This window comes from Bubalus kerabau, chromosome 17, assembly GCF_029407905.1.
Source record: "Bubalus kerabau isolate K-KA32 ecotype Philippines breed swamp buffalo chromosome 17, PCC_UOA_SB_1v2, whole genome shotgun sequence".
NCBI lineage: Eukaryota > Metazoa > Chordata > Mammalia > Artiodactyla > Bovidae > Bubalus > Bubalus kerabau.
This window is the reverse complement of record NC_073640.1, coordinates 53,998,323-54,017,820: the sequence shown is the minus strand read 5'-3', so window position 1 is coordinate 54,017,820 and position 19,498 is coordinate 53,998,323. Positions and strand designations below refer to the sequence as shown.

Genomic DNA, 19,498 nt, shown 5'->3' with positions numbered 1-19,498 from the left:
GGCTCCAAACTGGGAAAGGAGCCTGGCGTGCTTCAGTCCATGGGGTTGCAAGGAGTCAGACACGACTGAGCAACTGAACTGAACTGATTAACGTAATAGTGAATATTTCCCAGTTTACATGAGCCTGAAACTCTTGTAGTTTACTTTTTCTTGAATTCAGAATCGCTTGATTTATAAGCGCTTACTTTAGTGTATGTATTTTAGTCGCTCAGTTGTGTCTGACTTTTTGCGACCCCATGGACTGTAGCCCACCAGTCTCCTCTGTCCGTGGAATTCTCCAAGCAAGAATACTGGAGTGGGTAGCCATTCCCTTCTCCAGGGGATCTTCCCGACCAGGGATTGAACTTGGCTCTTCTGCATTGCGGGCAGATTCTTGACCATCTGAGCCACCAGAGAAGCCCTACTTTTCTTTAGGCCAATTAAATAGAGCTCATTGACAAATTAGCCTCAACAATATTATCCAAATCAAAGACACACACTGAGGCATGCATATATCTGGACAGACAGAGATCTCAGTTTTCCACTTGAGATTTAAAATATCTCTTTGCCCCCTTTTCCCCCTTGGCTTGAAGTTCTACTAATTTGCTCTCAGCTGGAGTCTCAGGCAGAGTGGGCTGTGTATCTCAAGGACATGAAAAGAGTTAACTTCAGTTTTTTTCCTAGGAATGTTTTTGCTTCTCAGGCAGGGTCAGAACTCCAAAAACAAAGTATCTTAACAAGCCAGCTTTTTCCTAATTGCACCTGCAAAAAGAAATAGTTTTGCAATTTCAAAAAGATTTCATTTTAGCCAGTTTTTTTTTTTTTTCTGGATTCTAAAGAATATCATGGCTATATTGTCTTTTTCCTTTCTGTAGTCATGGTCTTGTAGCTTAAATTTTTAAATTGGAGAGTGTTCAAATTCACATTGGTGCTGGTCACAGGTGCGGATTGACTGATAAGGTGTTTTCCAAGCAGGGATTGTTCCTCTGGGATGGTGGGATCTTGGTTTGATTAGAAGAATCTGAAGGAGTAAGGGAACTTGTAGGAATAGGGGAAGCTTAGTTCTGTTGCCACTTCCTTCTCTCCTACCCCACTGCCCCAAGAGACAGGAGGAGTTAGAAGGGGATTCTTTAGAATTTTAGAAGAGTTTTTTCCAGGCTTTTGATTATAGGAAAAAGTTCTGGACCAGGAGACCTGGTGGAGGGAGAGACAGAGCAGGATGAGGGGATAGGGCAGCAGCAGAAAGACATATGTGGCATGAGCCCCTGAGATCTGGAATCTGACTGAGTGTCATAAAGTTTTGAGCAGAAGGAACATCAAAAGAGATCAAATTGGAGGATTGTGTTGTAATTTAGTGGGCCACGAGGAAGCCATTTTTCTTGGTTCCTCAATTTGTACTGGCTCCAAGTTTTGTTGCAAAAGAAAGTGACCCTTTTCTTCTTAAGATTTTCAGGGTCAAATTTTTTTTTCCAGTTCTTCAGAATACAGCCTAGAGGTGAGTCTGAGGGAGGGTCTCAAGACAAACCTGAGCCCATTTTTAGAATGGGGTGCCGAGAATTCACTGGCCACAGAAGGCATTCCAGCTGTCCCAATGAAGGCTCTGCGAGTGACGAGGCACCGTGTGGCTAACGACCCAAATGGCCCACCATCCCAGCAACTGCGTCCGACAGTGAGAGATCACCTCTGAATGTGTGACCACGAGTGGCACAAAACCGCGTGGCTAGGCACCAGCCTAGGCCCAAACCGTGGAAAACACCTGGCGACTAGGGCCGGAAAGGACGGAGAGAGTGTTCCCGGAACAACCGTGACTCGCCTTTTGAGGATCCTCTGACACGTGGCAGGCATTCTTTGGAATGATTCAGAGGCTACTCCTAGGCCCCTGTAAATTAAATCATGACAGAGGGAGGGAAAGTGAAAGAGACAGAGAAGACAAGCTGAGGGCTAATCTGCTGTTTACTCCTGCTAGGAGGTGGTGGCCTGGGCAATGGGCTCAGTGTCTTGCTTGAACCAATACGGCACATACAGTGCACGGAAGTTGTCTTAGGGGCAGAAGCTCTGATAGCCTGATCTGTTCCATGACTCCCTTTATTCTGCCACAGGTGTCTTCTAGCGGCAGGCACCCTAGTGGCTTTTAAATGCCTGGCCCATGCCAACACAATATTGATTTGCCTAGTCCTCAGTTGGAAAGGAGTAAAAAAGAGAGATCCTCACCCATTTGGGCGGCAACTGCTGGGGCACAGCGAGCAGTGGGGCCTTCGGGACACACCAGAGGGTGACGCTGGTCAGAGTTCCTCAGTTGCTTCCACAGCCACTTGCCTGTTCGCAGAGGGCCCAAGGAAGAAGGAAAGAGGAAAGGAGACTGGGGGAGGGTCCCCTGAGAGCAATCCCCATAGGCCACCAGATGTTGAGGCAGTATGAGCATGGGTTGGAAAAGAATTTCCAGACCAGAGCACTTGAGAAGGGAGTGAGTTTACTAAGAACAAAGAGCAGAGGGAGAGCGGGCACTGTGAACGCAGCCAGCTGTCAACTCCTGACAGACAGGAGAGTTGACAGTGTTCATGAGTGTTCATGAGCCAGCTTTTATATCAAGACAAAGAAAATTCCTGCTGGAAGGTTGGCGTTAGGTGATTGGTTGGAATGCTATAGGGTGTTTACTGGAGTGGGCATCTTTGCTTAATTGGGAGTCTGGAGGGTTGTTAGTGATTATCAGGGCCTTTTGACAAGGCTACAAAGGGGCTCAGTCAGCTTTGGTGGTGACCTTGGTTCTGGGCTCTGCTTCTGTGGCCTTGGTGCAAGACCTCACACATGTGACCTGGGGCAGCACTCAGCAAGTTCCTCTTTTTAAAGTATTTATTTATGCATTCGGCTGTGGTGGGTCTTAGTTGTGGCACACAGGCTCTAAAGCTCACAGGCCCAGTAGTTGCGGCACGCAGGCTTAGTTGCTCCAGCGTGTGGGATCCTAGTTCCTCGACCAGGGATCTAACCCACGTCCCCTGCATTGCAAGACTGATTCTCAACCACTGGACCACCAAGGAAGTCCCACAAAGGAAGTTCCTGATGCACCTCGGAGTGTCCCGTTAATGCCTAATCTCAATGTTGATTCTAAACCGAGTCTTACCCCAGAGAAGGCTGAGAACCTTGTCTGCCTGCTGTTCCACTCCCCATTGGAATCATCTGGATAATTGCCAGCAGTTGTCCTTAGGGGCTTCCCAGGTGGTGCAGTGGTAAAGGTTCCCCCTGCCAATGGAAGGAAACTCAGGAGATGTCGTTTCGATCCCTGGGTCGAGAAGATCCCCTAGAGGAGGAAATGGCCACCCACTCCAGTTTTCTTGCCTGGGAAATCCCTTGGACAGAGGAGCCTGATGGGCCACAGTCCATGGGGTCACACAGACAGAGGAGCCTGGCAGGCTACTTTGTGTAAGAAACACACACACTCTCTGCCTGTCTCTGTCTCTTTCTCTATGTCTCTCACTGTATCTCTCTCTTTCTGTCTCTCTCTCTGTCTCTGTCTCACTCTGTCTGCCTCTCTCTCTCTCCCTCTGTCTTTCTCTTCTGATCTGAGGAGGAAGAGGACTGTGCCCAGGAAAACATTTGCTTCTCATTGGAGACACAGCAGATGCTCCGTGCAGACGCTGCTGTTGTCTCTGATGCTGCAGCTGGTGTGGTGATGGCGTCTCTGTGGGCAGAGCGCATCTCAGGACCCAGTCCCTATAACTACAGACTCAGGAGCCCCTGGTCCATCCTGAGTAACTCTTACCTGCACAGAACTCTGGAGCAAAGAGCAAGAGTCAGGTGAGTGCTTCTTTATGCTCCACCGCTGAGCGAAAAACAGAGGGGTCTCCAACAGGAGAGAACCTTGGAGCTGTGTTTGTGCACTGACGTTGGGCAGGAAACGTGCTGACCCTGCTCCACTGACCACACCCCGGCTCCGGCTGGATGGAAGGATGATTGGGGAGCAGAGCGTGGGGTTTCCAGTGGGGCTTTACTGAGCAAAAATTCAAGTGCAATTTTTTTTTTTTTTTTTGCTAACATAAAAGGTTTTATGGGATTTATTGACGTTACCATATAAAACCTAGCTTTCTGGAGTCCCTGGGAATTTGCAGGTAATTATAATTCAGAGGAGAGCTCAGAATGAATGAATGTCTGTATTTCCTCTGTTGTGGGAGATGCTGGGGAAGAGAAGGAGGGGAGGCCCCCTGTGTGCAGACACGGAGGGCAGAGCATCTGTGAGTGGGTAAGGAGAGCAGTGCTCGTCCTCACACGGCTCTCAGCGTATCAGGACGACAGGGGACAAAGGAGTAAAAAACAAAACAAAGTATGAATTTTGTTTTGAGACTAACAGAGCGGCTTGGTCGTGCTGATTGAGGATGACCAAGAGGTGTGTCTGGGCAGGTGAAGCCTGCTGGGCTGGACTGGGAGAAGGAGCGAGGAGAGTGAAGTGGTGGGAGGGGGGTTCCAGGAGGAGGGAGAATGTGAATCGCTGGGATGAAACCAAAACGTGTTTCTTGCTTTTTCGAGGGCAATTAATTCAGCCGGATCTAGACAGGAACGGAAGACAGAATGGAACTGAGCTGCTCCAAGTCTTAGGTGCCTGATGGAAGGTTGCGCTCCGCCATGTGCCTACCAGTGGTAAGAAATGAAACATTTTCTTCTGAAAGAGAAAAAAAAACTCTTGGTTTCACTGTCCTGTTTTATTAGTTCTCTGGTCTTTATTTCATTTACTTCTGCTCTGATTTTTAGTATTCCTTTCCTTCTGCTAACTTTAGGCTCATTTCTTCTCTTATTATAGTTCCTTGAAGAATAAAGTTAGCTTGTTAAGTATAAAGTTAATTTGTTAACAAGTTAGCTTGTTAATTTTCCTTTACAGAAAATGTTATTTATTTTAAATTTTACGGGAAAACCCCCAAACTTCTCATTGTCAGTAAATAGAGACAAAACATGAATACAGGGCTAGAATAACACCCACAGAACCTGAATCTGTCCAGAAACAAGTAACAGTAAAGTGCTGCTTTCTTTCTGAACTTTTCCTCCAAAACCTAATTAGTTCACCTTTGAAATATGCTTTGCATTCTAATTTGTATTTATGTTGGAGCTCTATATAAGAAAGATCTTGCTGTTTTGGAAAACTTAAAAAACAAGTTTAATATGTAGTCATTTTTACTGTAGTGGTCAGTTCTGTTAGATGTATTCTTATTGTTATGCTATAGAGCAGCAGTCTCCAACATTTTGGGGACTGGATTTGTGGAAGGCAATTTTTCCAGGGACTGGGGAGGGGGATGATTTCTGGATGATTCAAGGGCATTCATAACAACTGGAAAAACTGTGCTGATGGGCACTTAATATTCAACAAGTAACATTCACTTAATTTTTACCATTCTGAGGGTTTTCTATTTTTTTTTTCCTGTTTATGGCTCCCCTTGCTGAGCAAATGCTTTTAAAGTCAATGAGACCCCATTTGTTTAGTTTAGTTTTCCATTACTCTAAGAGGTAGACCCAAAAAGTTGTGATTTATGTCAAAGCATATTATACCTATATTTTCCTCAAGAGATTTGGATTGGTGGCCGTCTATTCAGCTCTTTGATCAATGTGGAGTTTCTTTTCTCTCTGGAGTGTCCTAATTTCATTCCCTTTTTACTTGAGAAACCTCCGCGCTGTTCTGTGTGCTGGCTGTTAGCATCGACATTGCCAGCACCGCTGTAGGAGGGTTCCCTTCCCTCCACAACCTCCCCAGCATTTATTGGTTTTAGACCTTTTGCCGATGTCCATTCTAACCTGTGTGAGGTGATACCTCATTGTAGTTTTGATTTGCATTTCTCTTAAGATTTCACAATGTTGAAATATGTTCATGTGATTTTTTAGAAAACAGTGAGAGTCAGACTGACCTCCTGAGTATGTCCTCTCGACAGTCTGCTCTGTTTTGCGTTCTTTCTCCGTTACCAACCCAGGGACATTTGTTGAGGGCTGTGTATTTTACTGACAGCCCCACAGACGTGGTGAATATTAAGTGCCCATGAGAACAGGTTTTTCAGTTGTTGTTACCAACAGTGGCCACAAGGCGGCAGCACTTCTCAGTGCTCCACTGTTTTTCTTTTGTAATTTAGTGTCTGTTTTCTATTGGAGAAGAGCTGATTTCCAACGTTGTGTTTGTTATAGGTATACAGGAACTTGGTTTAGTTATACATGAACGTTTATCTGGCTTTTTTCAGATTCTTTTCCCATATCGGTTCCTTCCATGTGTTCAGTAGACTTCTGTGTGCTAGTCACTAGGTCCTTTTGGATTCTCTAGTTGGTAAGTACTCAGTTCAGCTCAGTTCAGTTCAGTTCAGTCGCTCAGTTGTGTCCGACTCTTTGCGACCCCATGAATCGTAGCACGCCAGGCCTCCCAGTACTATGTGTATGTTAATCCCAACCTCTTAATGTCTCCCTTCCCCTACCTTTTTAAAAAATAAAAAATAACCATAAGTGGGTTTTCTAAGTCTGTGAGTTCGTTTCTGTTTATAAATTAGTTCGTTTGAATGAAATGACAGATTCCACCTGTAAGTGACAAGACATTTCTCTTTCCCTCTCTGACAGACTTCACCCAGTATGATAAATCTCTTGGTCCATCCATGCTGCGGCCAGTATGGCGTATTTTTGTTCTTTTTGAGGGCTGAGTGTATTCCAGTGTATAGAGGACTAGTTACTCTTCATTTCTCTATGGATGGATATTTTGGTTGATGCTGTGTGTTTCATAGTGTCAATAGTGCTGCCCTGAAAAAAGGGATGCACGTGTCATTTAAAATTAATCTTCCTTCCGGATCTAAGGCAAGGAGTGGGCTTGCCAGATCATGTGCTAACTCTATAGTTAATGCTTTATGGAACCTCCATACTGTTTTACTTCATGGCTGCAGGCCACCCATTTACTTCCCGGCCCACAGTGTAGGAGGATTCCCTGTTCCCCTCGCCTTCAGCAACATTTAATCTTTGTAGATCTTTGAGAAGATGGACATTCTGAGGGGTGTGAGGTGATATCTTGTTGCCATTTTGATTTGAATTTCTCCAGTAATTAGTGATGCTGAGCATCTTTTTTGGTGCTGTATGGCCACCTGGATGCCTTCTTTGGACAAACGTCCATTTAGATCTTTGGCCCATTTTTCTACTGGGTTGATTGTTTTTTTTGGTATTGAGCTGCATGAGCTGATTGCATGTTTTGGAGAGAAAGTTCTTGTTTCTAAATTCAGCTGCAAACATTTTTTCCCCCTCATTCCCAGGTGTTTTTAAGTTTGGTTTACGGTTTCCCTTGCAATGCAAAAGCTTTTGAGGTTAGAGGCTCTTCTGTTGAGTTTTGTTTAATTTTTCATTATTTTAAAAGTGGATCTGTTAGGAGAAGAATGCTGACTGAAACCACCCACCCTGGCCAGGCACCATAGTAACTATTTGCATGAATTGTTTTCCGACAGGAGGTCCTGGTAAGGAACACGGAACTTATAAGCCACCACCAACCAGAAGAATTCGGGAAAGGCCAAAAGGAGACACCACATATCTGACCACCTCCCAGAATCCTTCTCGCTGTCATCCATCTTGGCTGAACAAGGCATGCACCACCAGGAAGGACTCTGAGTCAGAATGATTAGCTAAAGACAACCCGGAAACTAATCCCATCACCGTAACACCCGAGACCACAAGCCATGTGACAGAGCTGCTCTCCTGGGTTCCCTTACCCTCCTGTTCTCCAGCCGGGTGCCCTTTCCCAAGAAAATCTCTTGCTTTGTCAGCGCATGTGTCTCCTCAGACAATTCATTTCCGAGTGTTAGACAAGATCCCAGTTTTGGGCCCTGGGAGGGGTCCCCCTTCCTGCAATGGATCCAAAAGGGCTTGCTGCCGTTTATGTCAAAGTGTGTTTTCCCTGTAAATCCCTCAAGAGGTTTAGAGTAATTGTCCCCCCGTTTAGCTCTTCAGTCATTTTGGAGTTATTTTTTTCTGTAGGGGGATAGGGAGTGTCATAATTTCACTCACTGTTCTCTTGTTTAAGGAGGCTCCACCCTCTCCTCTGTATGGACTCTTAACAATTTACATTGACAATATCAGTGCAGGAGAATTCCCTTTTCTCCAAAACCTACCAGCCTTTATTGTTTGTGGACTTTTTGACAAAGGTCATTTTGACCAGTGTGAGGTGATTCCTCGTTGTAGTTTTGATTTGCATTTCTATACGATTTTAGTGTGTGGAGGCTTTTCATATGATTTAAAAAAAATAACAACAAAACAGTGTAAAACTGACCTGTGGAGATTGCCCTCTTGTTGTCTGCCCTCTTTTGAATTCTTTTTCCAGGACCTGCTTGAGGACATTTGTTGAGGACAGGTGTTTTTCCCTTACATTCTCACAGGCCTGGTGAATACAAGTGTCCAAGTGAAAGTGAAAGTTGCTCAGTCGTGTCTGACTCTTTGCGACCCCATGGACTATACAGTCCATGGAATTCTCCAGGCCAGAATACTGGAGTGGGTAGCTGTCCCCTTTTTCAGGGGATCTTCCCAACCCAGGGATCGAACCCTGGCCTCCCACGTAGCAGGTGGATAAGCGTCCAAGAGCAGAGGTTTTTCAGTTGCTGATACTAAAGTGGCCACAAGGGGCAGCATTTCTACCTGCTCCAGCTGTGGTTTTTGTTTTGGTTTAGCAGCAATGGCAACCCGCTCCAGTACTCTTGCCTGGAAAATCCCATGGACGGAGGAGCCTGGTGGGCTGCAGTCCATGGGGTCGCTAGGAGTCGGACACGACTGAACGACTTCACTTTCACTTTTCACTTTCATGCACTGGAGAAGGAAATGGCAACCCACTCCAGTGTTCTTCCCTGAAGAATCCCAGGGACAGGGGAGCCTGGTGGGCTATGGGGTTGCACAGAGTCGGTCGGACACGACTGACGCGACTTAGCAGCAGTAGCAGCAGCAGCGTTTATTTTCTAATGAAGTAGAGTTAATTTCCAATGCTGTGTTTGTTTTAGGTACAGGAACTTGGTTTTGTTATACATGAACATATATCTAGTTTGGGGAGAGGAGGTCTTTTCCCATACAGGTTCTTTCAGTGTATTCAATCAGTTCAGTTCAGTCACTAAGTCGTGTCCGTCTCTTTGCAACTCCATGGACTGCAGCACACCAGGGTTCCCTGTCCATTACCAGCTCCTGGAGCTTGCTCACACTCATGTCCGTGGATGTCATCTAACCGTCTTATCCTCTGTTGTCCCCTTCTCCTCCTGCCTTCAATCTTGCCCAGCATCAGGGTGTTTTCAAATGAGTCAGTTCTTCACACGAGATGGCCAAAGTATTGGAGTTTTGGCATTACCGTCAGTCCTTCCAGTGAATATTCAGGACTGATTTCCTTAAGGATGGACTGGTTGGATCTCCTTGCAGTCCAAGGGACTCTCAAGAATCTTCTCCAATATCACAGTTCCAAAGCATCAATTCTTCAGTGCTCAGCTTTCTTTATGGTCCAGCTCTCACATTTATGCATGACTACTGGAAAAACCATACCTTTGACTAGATGGACCTTTGTTGGCAAAGTAACGTCTCTGCTTTTTAATATGCTGTCTCGGTTGGTCATAGCTTTCCTTCCAAGGAGTGAGCATCTTTTAATCTCATGGCTGCAATCACCATCTGCAGTGATTTTGAAGCCCAAGAAAATAAAGCCTATCACTGTTTCCAATGTTTCCCCATCTATTTGCCATGAAGTGATGGGACCAGATGCCATGATCTTAGTTTTCTGAATGTTGAGTTTTAAGCCACCTTTTTCACCCTCCTCTTTCACTTTCATCAAGAGGCTCTTTAGTTCTTCTTCACTTTCTGCCATAAGGGTGGTGTCACCTGCATATCTGAGGTTATTGGTATTTTTCCTGAAAATCTTGATTCCAGCTTGATTCCAGCTTGTGCTTCATCCAGCCCAGCATTTCTCATGATGTGCTCTGCATCTAAGTTAAATAAGCTGGGTGACAATATACAGCCTTGATGTACTCCTTTCCCAATTTGGAACCAGTCTGCTGTTCCATGTCCAGTTCTAACTGTTGCTTCTTGACCTGCATATAGATTTCTCAAGAAGCAGATCAGGTGGTCTGGTATTCCCATCTCTTGAAGAATTTTCCAGTTTGTTGTGATCCACACATTCAAAGGCTTTGGCATAGTCAATGAAACAGAAGTAGATGTTTTTCTGGAACTCTCTTGCTTTTTTGATGATCCAGTGGATGTTGGCAATTTGATCCCTGGTTCCTCTGCCTTTTCTAAATCCAGCTTGAACATCTGGAAGTTCATGGTTCATGTACTGTTGAAGCCTGGGTTGGAGAATTTTGATCATGACTTTGGTAGCCTGTGAGATGAGTGCAATTGTGGAGTAGTCTGAACATTCTTTGGCATTGCCTTTCTTTGGGATTGGAATGAAAACAGACCTTTTCCAGTCCTGTGGCCATTGCTGAGTTTTCCAAATTTGCTGGCATATTGAGTGCAGCACTTTCACAGCATCATCTTTTAGGATTTGAAATAGCTCAACTGGAATTCTAGCACCTCCACTAGCTTTGTTCATCGTGATGCTTCCTAAGGCCCACTTGACTTCCCACTCCAGGATGTCTGACTCTAGGTGAGTGATCACACCATCGTGATTATCTGGGTCATGAAGATCTTTTTTATATAGCTCTTCTATGTATTCTTGCCACTTCTTCTTAATGTCTTCTGTTTCTGTTAGGTCCGTAGGGAAACCCTAAAGGAAAACAAAGATAATCCTCAAGGGGAAAAAAAATGTTTGCAACCAAGGAAAAAGTAAGGAATGCATTCCCCAGACATGCAAACAACTCATGCTGTTCAATTTAAAAAATTAAAAAATGCGCCAAAGTTCTAAATGGACATTTCTCCCAAATAGGCATCCAGGTGGCCATAAAGATGCTCACCTCACTAATTATTAGAGAAATGCCAATCAAAACTAGAACTAGAAGTCTCAAGCCTGTCAGAATGGCCTTTGTCAAAAAGTCTACAGACAATAAATAGCGGAGAAGTTTTGGAGGAAAAGACACTATCCCACCTTGATGCTGGGAATGTAAACTGCTAACAGCCAGCTCAAAGGAGAGAATGGAGGTTCCCTAAACAAGTGCAAAGCAAATGAAATTACGCTGCCTAAGCCCATACCGGAAACGAAACTCCAAATCGATTAAAGAACTAAAAGAATGGAAGATTACTCTAAAAGCTCTTGAGGAAAATATAGGCAGAACATACTTTGACAGAAATGGCAGCAAGTTTTTTTTGGATCCACTCTTAGAATAATGAACAATAAGACCTAACTCAGCAAAAGGGGCCTCAGTAACCTGAAAAGCTGGTGCCCCGCAAGGAAAACCCTAAACAAAGAAAGGCAACACGAAGCATAGGAAAAAAGCAGTTTGCAACCAAAAATAAAAACTCAGAATTTATCTAGAAAACAGGCAGACAGCTCATAAAGCTCAATTAAAAGAATAATAAACAAAAAAAACCCAACCCAACAGAAAATGATGCCAAAGATCGAAATGAATATTTCACTAAGAAGGCATCCAGAAGGGCATAGCACACATGAAAGATGCCCAGCATCACTGTCAGATGAGTGCCAATCAAAGCTGCAAGCGCCAGCCCCTCACACAGGCAGAATGGCCATCCTCCAAAAGAGAACAAAGAGTAAATGCTGCTGAGAAAGGAGATTCTTCTACACTGGGTCAGGGATGTCAATGGGCAGTCAGGTCACAAAGGAAAACAGTATGGAGATTCTTAAACCACTAAATGCAGAGTTACCACTCTCTCTGGCAAGCCCACCCCTTGCCTCAGATCCGGAGAAAATCATAATTTAACTTGATACTTGTTCCCCTATATTCAGGGCAGCACGATTGACAATATTCCAGACAGCAGAAGTGAAAGCATTAGCTGCTCAGTCGCGTCTGACTCTCTGCAACCCCTGTGGACTCTAGCCCACCAGGCCCCTCTGTCCATGGGATTCTCCTGGCAAGAATACTGGAGCGGGTTGTCGTGCCGTCCTCCAGTGGATGCTGCAAACCCAGGAATCAAACCTGAGTCTCCTGCATTGCAGGTGGATGCTTTACCACTGAGCCACCATAACATCCAAAGCAGAGCATCAATCAAAAAGTCCATCAATAGAGAAATGATGAGTAACTAGTCCATGTAGACACTGGAATACACTCAGTCATCACAAAGAAGGAAAAAACACCTTGGAAGCAGCATAGATGGACTGAGAGATTCATCATACACAGTGAAGTCAATCAGAGAGGGGGAGAAATATTGTCACTTACAGGTAGAATCTATGAATTCATTAAAATGAACTTTATAAAGAGAATGAACTTTATAAAGAGAAACTCACAGACTTAGAAAACCAACTTATGATTATCTTAAAAAAATACATAGGGGAAGTGGGACATTAAGAGGTTCAGGTTAACATATTAACACACTGCTTATCATCAGATAGATAATCCAAAAGGGCCTACTGAATAGCACAGGGAAGTCTACAGAATACACTGAAAGAACTTATTTGGAAAAAGCCCCCTTAAAAGCAAAGAATCGATATACGTCTATGTATAGCTGAATCAAATTCCTGTAAACTTTAAACAGATAAACAACAGTAAGCAACCCTACACCGATTAAAGTTGTTACCATGCTGCTGCTGCTGCTGCTGCTAAGTTGCTTCAGTCGTGTCCGACTCTGTGCGACCCCATAGACGGAAGCCCACCAGGCTCCCCCGTCCCTGGGATTCTCCAGGCAAGAACACTGGCGTGGGTTGCCATTGCCTTCTCCAATGCATGAAAGTGAAAAGCGAAAGTGAAGTCACTCAGTGTTGCCCGATTCTTAGCGACCCCATGGACTGCAGCCTACCAGGCTCCTCCGTCCACGGGATTTTCCAGGCAAGAGTACTGGAGTGGGGTGCCATTGCCTTCTCCGAGTTGTTACCGTGATCCCCCAGTAAAAGTGTGGCGCATGAAGAAATGCTGCCTCCTTGTGGCCATTTTTGGTAACAACAACAGAAAAAGCGTTGCGTACGTGCACATGTGCCTATGCGCCTATTCCCTGGGGGCTCAGAGGTTTAAAGCGTCTGCCTCCATTGTGGGAGACCCGAATTCGATCCCTGCGTCGGGAAGATCCCCTGAAGAAGGAAATGGCAGCCCACTCCAGTATTCTTGCTTGGAGAATCCCATGGACGGAAAAGCCTGGTAGGCTACAGTCCACAGGGTTGCAAAGAGTCGGACACGACTGAGCGACTTCTCTTTCCTTTCTTTCACATGAGCACTTCCTCTTCACCAGCCCTGCGGGAATGCAAGGAAAAGACACCTGTCCTCAACAAATGTCCTGGAAAAGAATTCAAAACAGAGCAGACTGTCAAAAAGCCAAACTCGGGAGTTCAGTTTTACTCATACCGTTTTTTGTTTTTTTTTGAAAGGATTTCAAAATCATGAAATCTTGCAGAAATGAAAATCAAAACTACAATCACACATCAGCTCACACCGGTAAGAATGGCCTTTGTCAAAAAGTCTACAAACAATAAACGGTGGAGAGGTTGTGGAGGAAAGGGACCCCTCCTGTACTGATGCCGGCATTGTTAAATTGTTAACAGTCAGTAGGCAGGATAGCGTGGAAGTTCCTTAGTGAAAAGAGAATGACATTACCACTCTGCCTAACCTCAGAGAAAAAGGAATTCCAGATTGATTGACGATCTCCTTGGAGAGGTGATTACTCTCTCCCTCTTGAGAAAAATACATGCAGAACTCACTTTGACATAAATCACAGCAGTTATTGTTGGATCCACCTTTGAGAGTAATGAAAATAAAATGGAAGTGAACAGAAGGGACCTCATCGACCTTAAGGGTTTGCACAGCAAGGGAAATCCTAAATGACAGAAAAAGTCCATCTTCAGATTGGGAAAAGTAAAGGTTTCCAAATGAGGATACCCACAAGGAATTCATCTCCAACAGATGCAAACAGCTCATGTAGCTCAACATCAAAAATCCAAACAACCCAATAGAAAAACGGGCCAATGGTCTAAATGGACACTCCTCAAAGAAGGCATCCAGATGGCCAGAGAGTACGTGAAAAGGGGCTCAGGATCCCTGTTAAAGAAATGCCGACCCAAACTGCACCGAGGTATCTTCTCAAACCTGTCAGACGGGCCCTTTTCAAAAAGTCTACAAACAATAGTGGAGAGGGTTTGAAGAAAAGCTAATTCTTTGATACAGATGCTGGGAATGTAAATTGTTAACAGCCAGAATGGAGAACAGGGAGAAGGTTCCTTAAACAAGAGAAAAGTGAGTGAAATTACAACACTCTCAAACCCCATGCAGAAAAAGAAACTCCAAATTAATTAAAGAGCTAAATGGAGGGATGATTACCCTAAACCTCTTGAGGAAAATACAGGTAGAACATGCCTTGACATAAATTGCAGCAAGTTCTTTTTGCATCAATTCTCAGAATAATGGGCAAAAAAATTTAAACTCAATAAAAGGGACCTCATTAACCTCAAAACCTTTGGCCCAGCAAGGAAAATACTAAACAAAGGGGGGAAAAAACCCTCAAAATGGGAAAAAAAAGTTTGCAACTGAATTTAAAAATGGAATTCACCTCCAAAACATGCAAACAGCAGCTCAATATCAAGAAAACAATCAAGTCAAAAAAACAAAAAAATAGGCCAAAGATCCAAATGAACATTTGTTCAAAGAAGGTATCCAGATGGCCATAAAGCACCGGAAAATATGCCCGGGATCACTGTTAGAAAAATGCCAATCAAAACTGCAGTTAGGTATCAGCTCACATGGCTCAGGATGGCCATCTTCCTAAAGATCTACAAAGAATTAAATGCTGCTGAGGGCGAGGGGAACAGAGCATCCTCTACTATGTGGGGTGGGGGTGTGCATGGGTGGTGCAGCCATGAAGGAAAACCATGGAGATTCCTTAAAACACTAAATACAGACTTAACACATGATAAGGCAAGCGCACCCCTTGCCTTAGAGCTGGAGAAAATCATAAAATGATTTTTAAATCATTTAAAATGATTTGTGCACCCCAATTTTCAGGGCAGCACTGTTGACGATATCCAACACAGAGCATCAACCAGAGTGTCCATCAATAGAGAAACGAAGAGACTCTGGAATACACTCAGCTATCCCAGAGAATGAAAAAATGCCATTGTCAGGAGCATGGAAGGACTGAGGTTTATCATACTGAGTGAAGTCAGTCCGAGAGGGAAAGAAAGATATCACTGATGGGTACAATCTATAAATTCACACACATGAACTAATTTATAAACAGAAACAGACTCACAAACTTAGAAAACCAACTTATGATTATTTTTTTAAAAAAGGTAGGGGAAGGGGAACATTGAGAGTTTAGGACTGACATATACGCACTACTTACTAGCAGATGTAATCCTAAAGGACCTGCTGTTCGCACAAGGAAGTCTGCGGAACACACTGAAAGAACCTATTTGGGGAAAGCCCCCTTAGTAGAATCGCTATATGTCTGTGTATGACTGACTCAAGTTCCTGTAAACCTAAAACAACACAACAACAGAAATCAACTCTACTCCAATGGAAAGTCGAAACTGAAAGTGTTAGTTGTTCAGCCGTGTCTGACTCTTTGCGATCCCATGGACTGTCGCCCGCCATGCTCCCCTGTCCATGGAATTCTCCAGGCAAGAATACTGGAGTGGGTTGCCATTCTCTTCCCCAGGGATCTTCCTGACCCAGGGATTGAACTCGGATCTCCTGCATTGCAGGCAGATTCATTACTTTCTGAGCCACCAGGGAAGCCCAATAGAAAATTAAAATTAGCCAGAAAACAAACAAACAAACAAAAAACCCCAGTGTGGAGCATGAAGAAATGCTGCCGCCTTGTGGCCACTTTTGGTAACAACAGTGGAAACCTCTGTGCTAATGGGTACTTAAAAGTCAGTCACCAAGCCTGAGGGGATGTGGGAAAAAACACCTATCCTTAACAACTGTCCTTGGGTAGGTTCTGAAAAAAGATTTCAGATGAGAGTAGATGGCCAAGAAGACAATCTCGAGAGATCGTTTTTGCTCACAGTGTTGTTTTTTTTTAATCACACGAAAAACTTTCAACATCATGAATCTTATAAAAATGCAAAGCAAACTACAATGAGGTATCAGCTCATACCTGTCAGAACGGCCTTTGTCAAAAAGTCTACAAGCAATAAATTCTGGAGAGGTTGTGGAGAAAAGGGAACACTCCTACACGGATGCCGCCAATGCATGTTGTTAACAGCCAGGATGGAGGAGAGGGTGGAGGTTCCTTAAACAGAGAAAAGTGAAAGAATTTACATCTCTCAGAGAAGGCAATGGCACCCCACTCCAGTACTCTTGCCTGGAAAATCCCATGGATGGATAAGCCTGGTAGGCTGCAGTCCATGGGGTCGCTAGGAGTCGGACACGACTGAGCGACTTCACTTTCACTTTTCACTTTCATGCATTGGAGAAGGCAATGGCAACCCACTCCAGTGTTCTTGCCTGGAGAATCCCAGGGAAGGGGGAGCCTGGTGGGCTTCCGTCTATGGGGTCGCACAGAGTCGGACACGACTGAGTGACTTAGCAGCTAACCACTTGGGGAAAAAGAAACTCCAAATCAATTAAAGAGCTAAACGGAGGGACGACTACGCTAAACCTCTCGAGGAAAATATACGCAGAACACGCTTTGACATAAATCGCAGCAAGTTCTTTTTGGATCAACTCTTACAAGAGGGAAAATTAAAGCAAAACTCAACAAAAGGGACCTCATTAACCTCAAAAGCTTTTCAACAGCACGGAAAACCCCAAAGGAAAGAAGAAGACAAACCTCAAAATGGAGGAAAAAAATGTTTGCCACCAAATTTAAAAACAAGGAGTTCATCTCCAAAACATGCAAACAGTTCATACAGCTCAATACATATATATATATATATATATATACATACATACATATATACATACACATACACACACACACAACAATCAACCCAATAGAATAGGGGCCAAAGATCTAAATGGACATTTGTCCAAAGAAAGCATCCAGATGGACATAAGCACATGAAAAGATGCTCAGGATCACTGTTAGTGAAATGCCACTCAAAACTGCAATGAAGTGTCAACTTACCCCTCTCAGAATGACCATCTTCGAAAAGTGAAAATGTTAATCACTCAGTCGTGTTTGACTCTTTGCAACCCCATAGGCTGTAGCCTGCCAGGCTCCTCTGTCCATGGGAATGCTCTAGGCAAGAATACTAGAGTGGGTTGCTGTTTCCTTCTCCAGGGGATCTTCCCAACCTAGGGACTGAACCCAGGTCTCCCGCCTCGCAAGCAAATGCTTTACCATCTGAGCCACCAGGGAAGCCCTTAATCTTCAAAAGATCTATAAAAAATTAAGTGCAGCTGAGGGCAAGGGGAATAGGGAATCCTTCTACACTGTTTCAGAGATGTATATGGGTGGGTGCAGCCACGAAGGAGAACGGTGTGGAGATTCCTTAAAACACCAAATACAGACTTACCACCTGATCTGGCAAGCCCACTCCTTGTCTTAAATCCAGAGAAACTCCTAATTTAAAATGATACCTGAACCTCTGTTTTCAAGGCAGCAGTATTGACAACCTCCAAGACAGACCATCCACCAAAATATCCATCAATAGAGAAATAAAGGGTAACTGGTCCATCTATATACTGGAATACACTCAGCCATCAAAAAAACCGAAGGAAAGAAGGCCATTGGTAGCAGCTTAAATGGACCCACAGGTGATCATAAGTAAGTGAAAGACAAATATCCTAAGATATCACTTCTAGATGGAATCTGAACATGGATACAATGAACTTGTTTACAAAACAGAAACAGCCTCCCAGACTTAGAAACAGTCCTTATGGTTACCAAAAATGAAAGTTTGGGGGCAGGGAGAAATTAGGAACATGAGAATAACAGATACCCTAGTGTTTATAAAATAATCCACAAGGACCCACTGCAAAGCACAAGGAACCCTACTCAACATTCTGTAATGACCTACATGGGGAACGAAGCTGAAAAAGAACATATAAGTCATGTGTGAATTATTCAAGTTGCTGTACACCTAAAAAAAAAAAAAAACCACAGTGTAAATTATCTATATATTCCAATTCAAAATAAGTGGCAAAAATAGAAAGACAAAAATAATTAAAAAAAGAACTGAAGACTCTATTCTGCTCAGGCCTTGGGACCTGAGCTGATGTCACATCCCTGGAGCCTGAGTAGGCTTGGGTCCCCAGACTGCACTGTAGTGGGGCTGAGTGTATGGGGAGTGTGCGCCAGGCAATGAGCCCCCCACCACGACAGACATGAACTTCCTTTTCCCTTCTGTATGAGCCCACAGTCTCCAGATCCAGGTGGGTCCTCCTGCAGCGGAACAAACCATAGTGCCCCCAAAGGATGAATTGGTGTGTTCTGTGGTACCTTTTGGGGTTCCTAGGTGGCGCTTGTGGTAAAGAACCCATCTGCCCATGCAGGAGACATAAGAGATGTGGGTTCGATCCCTGGGTGGGGAAGATCACCTGGAGGAGGGCATGGCAACCCACTCCTGGAGAATTCCATGGACAGAGGAGCCTGGTGGGCTACAGTCCATGGGGTCGTAAAGAGTCAGGCACAGCTGAAGCGACTTAGTACGCATGCACAGACGCACATGGAGTCTCCCCCGAGAGCCTGGACTGAAGAGGCCAGGAGGGCGCAGGGCACTGGAAGGGAACAAGAAGTAACTGTTCATGACATGTGGTTGCTTCTTCCTGTTCATATTTGTGTGGACATCAGCCAGCCCCATTTTCCTGCGTCCCTTGCTGCGTTTGCAAAGGAAAAAAGTTTGAGAGCTAGCCATGATCCCTCGGTCCTCAGGGCAGCAGGAGCGCAGCCCAGAGCCCTTGGTTGGACAAGGGCTCCCCCACACACACTTTTTTAAAGCTCTCCTGTAATATTCTACTCTTAAAATTTTACTTATTTAATTTGGCTGTGCCAAGTCTTAGGTGCAGGACCGGGATCTTCCATCTTCATTGCGGCTTTCAGGATCTTTAGCTGCAGCATGCAAACTTTTAGCTGCGGCGTGAGGGATCTGGTTCCCTGACCAAGGTTGGAACCCAGGTCCCCTGCACTGGGAGCCAGGCGTCTTAGCCACTGGACCTCCAGGGAGAGTCCCAGGGTAAAGATTCTTGTGAATGTCATCCTTTCCTGTTAATATCATACCCACCACGTTCTGCCACCAGAACTTCTCTCTCCCAGGAAACAGTGATGGAGGTTAGGATAATTTAGATATAATATTTTTCTGTGTACCCCTGTGCCCCCAGGATAGAGTGGACTCAGAGTTATGGGTGAATTTCTGCTACGAGACCATTCCCCCAAGCAAAATACGGACAAATGAGGGCCTTTCGCCATAAAGCCCCGTCGGTGGTCCCACGTGAATGGGTTGACCAGACTATTTCCAGGTGAAAAAAGCTAATTTTTAGGGATGGGCGGATTTGAGGTGCTTGCCATGGGCATACATGGGAGCCAGAGC

The 19,498-nt window shown here is 44.6% G+C and overlaps 2 long non-coding RNA genes across 2 annotated transcripts; one reads left to right on the top strand and one right to left on the bottom strand.

Moving 5' to 3' along the window:
- Nucleotides 1-597: 597 nt before the first annotated feature.
- LOC129630840 (uncharacterized) lies at nucleotides 598-3,267 on the bottom strand. The gene is made up of 3 exons (XR_008703774.1): nucleotides 3,098-3,267; nucleotides 2,191-2,295; nucleotides 598-741 (listed from the first exon to the last, which is right to left on the bottom strand). It is a non-coding gene; the product is annotated as an uncharacterized LOC129630840 (long non-coding RNA).
- A 188-nt stretch (nucleotides 3,268-3,455) lies between these two features.
- Nucleotides 3,456-7,735, top strand: LOC129630837 (uncharacterized). The gene is made up of 3 exons (XR_008703771.1): nucleotides 3,456-3,771; nucleotides 4,498-4,608; nucleotides 7,419-7,735. It is a non-coding gene; the product is annotated as an uncharacterized LOC129630837 (long non-coding RNA).
- Nucleotides 7,736-19,498: the final 11,763 nt, after the last annotated feature.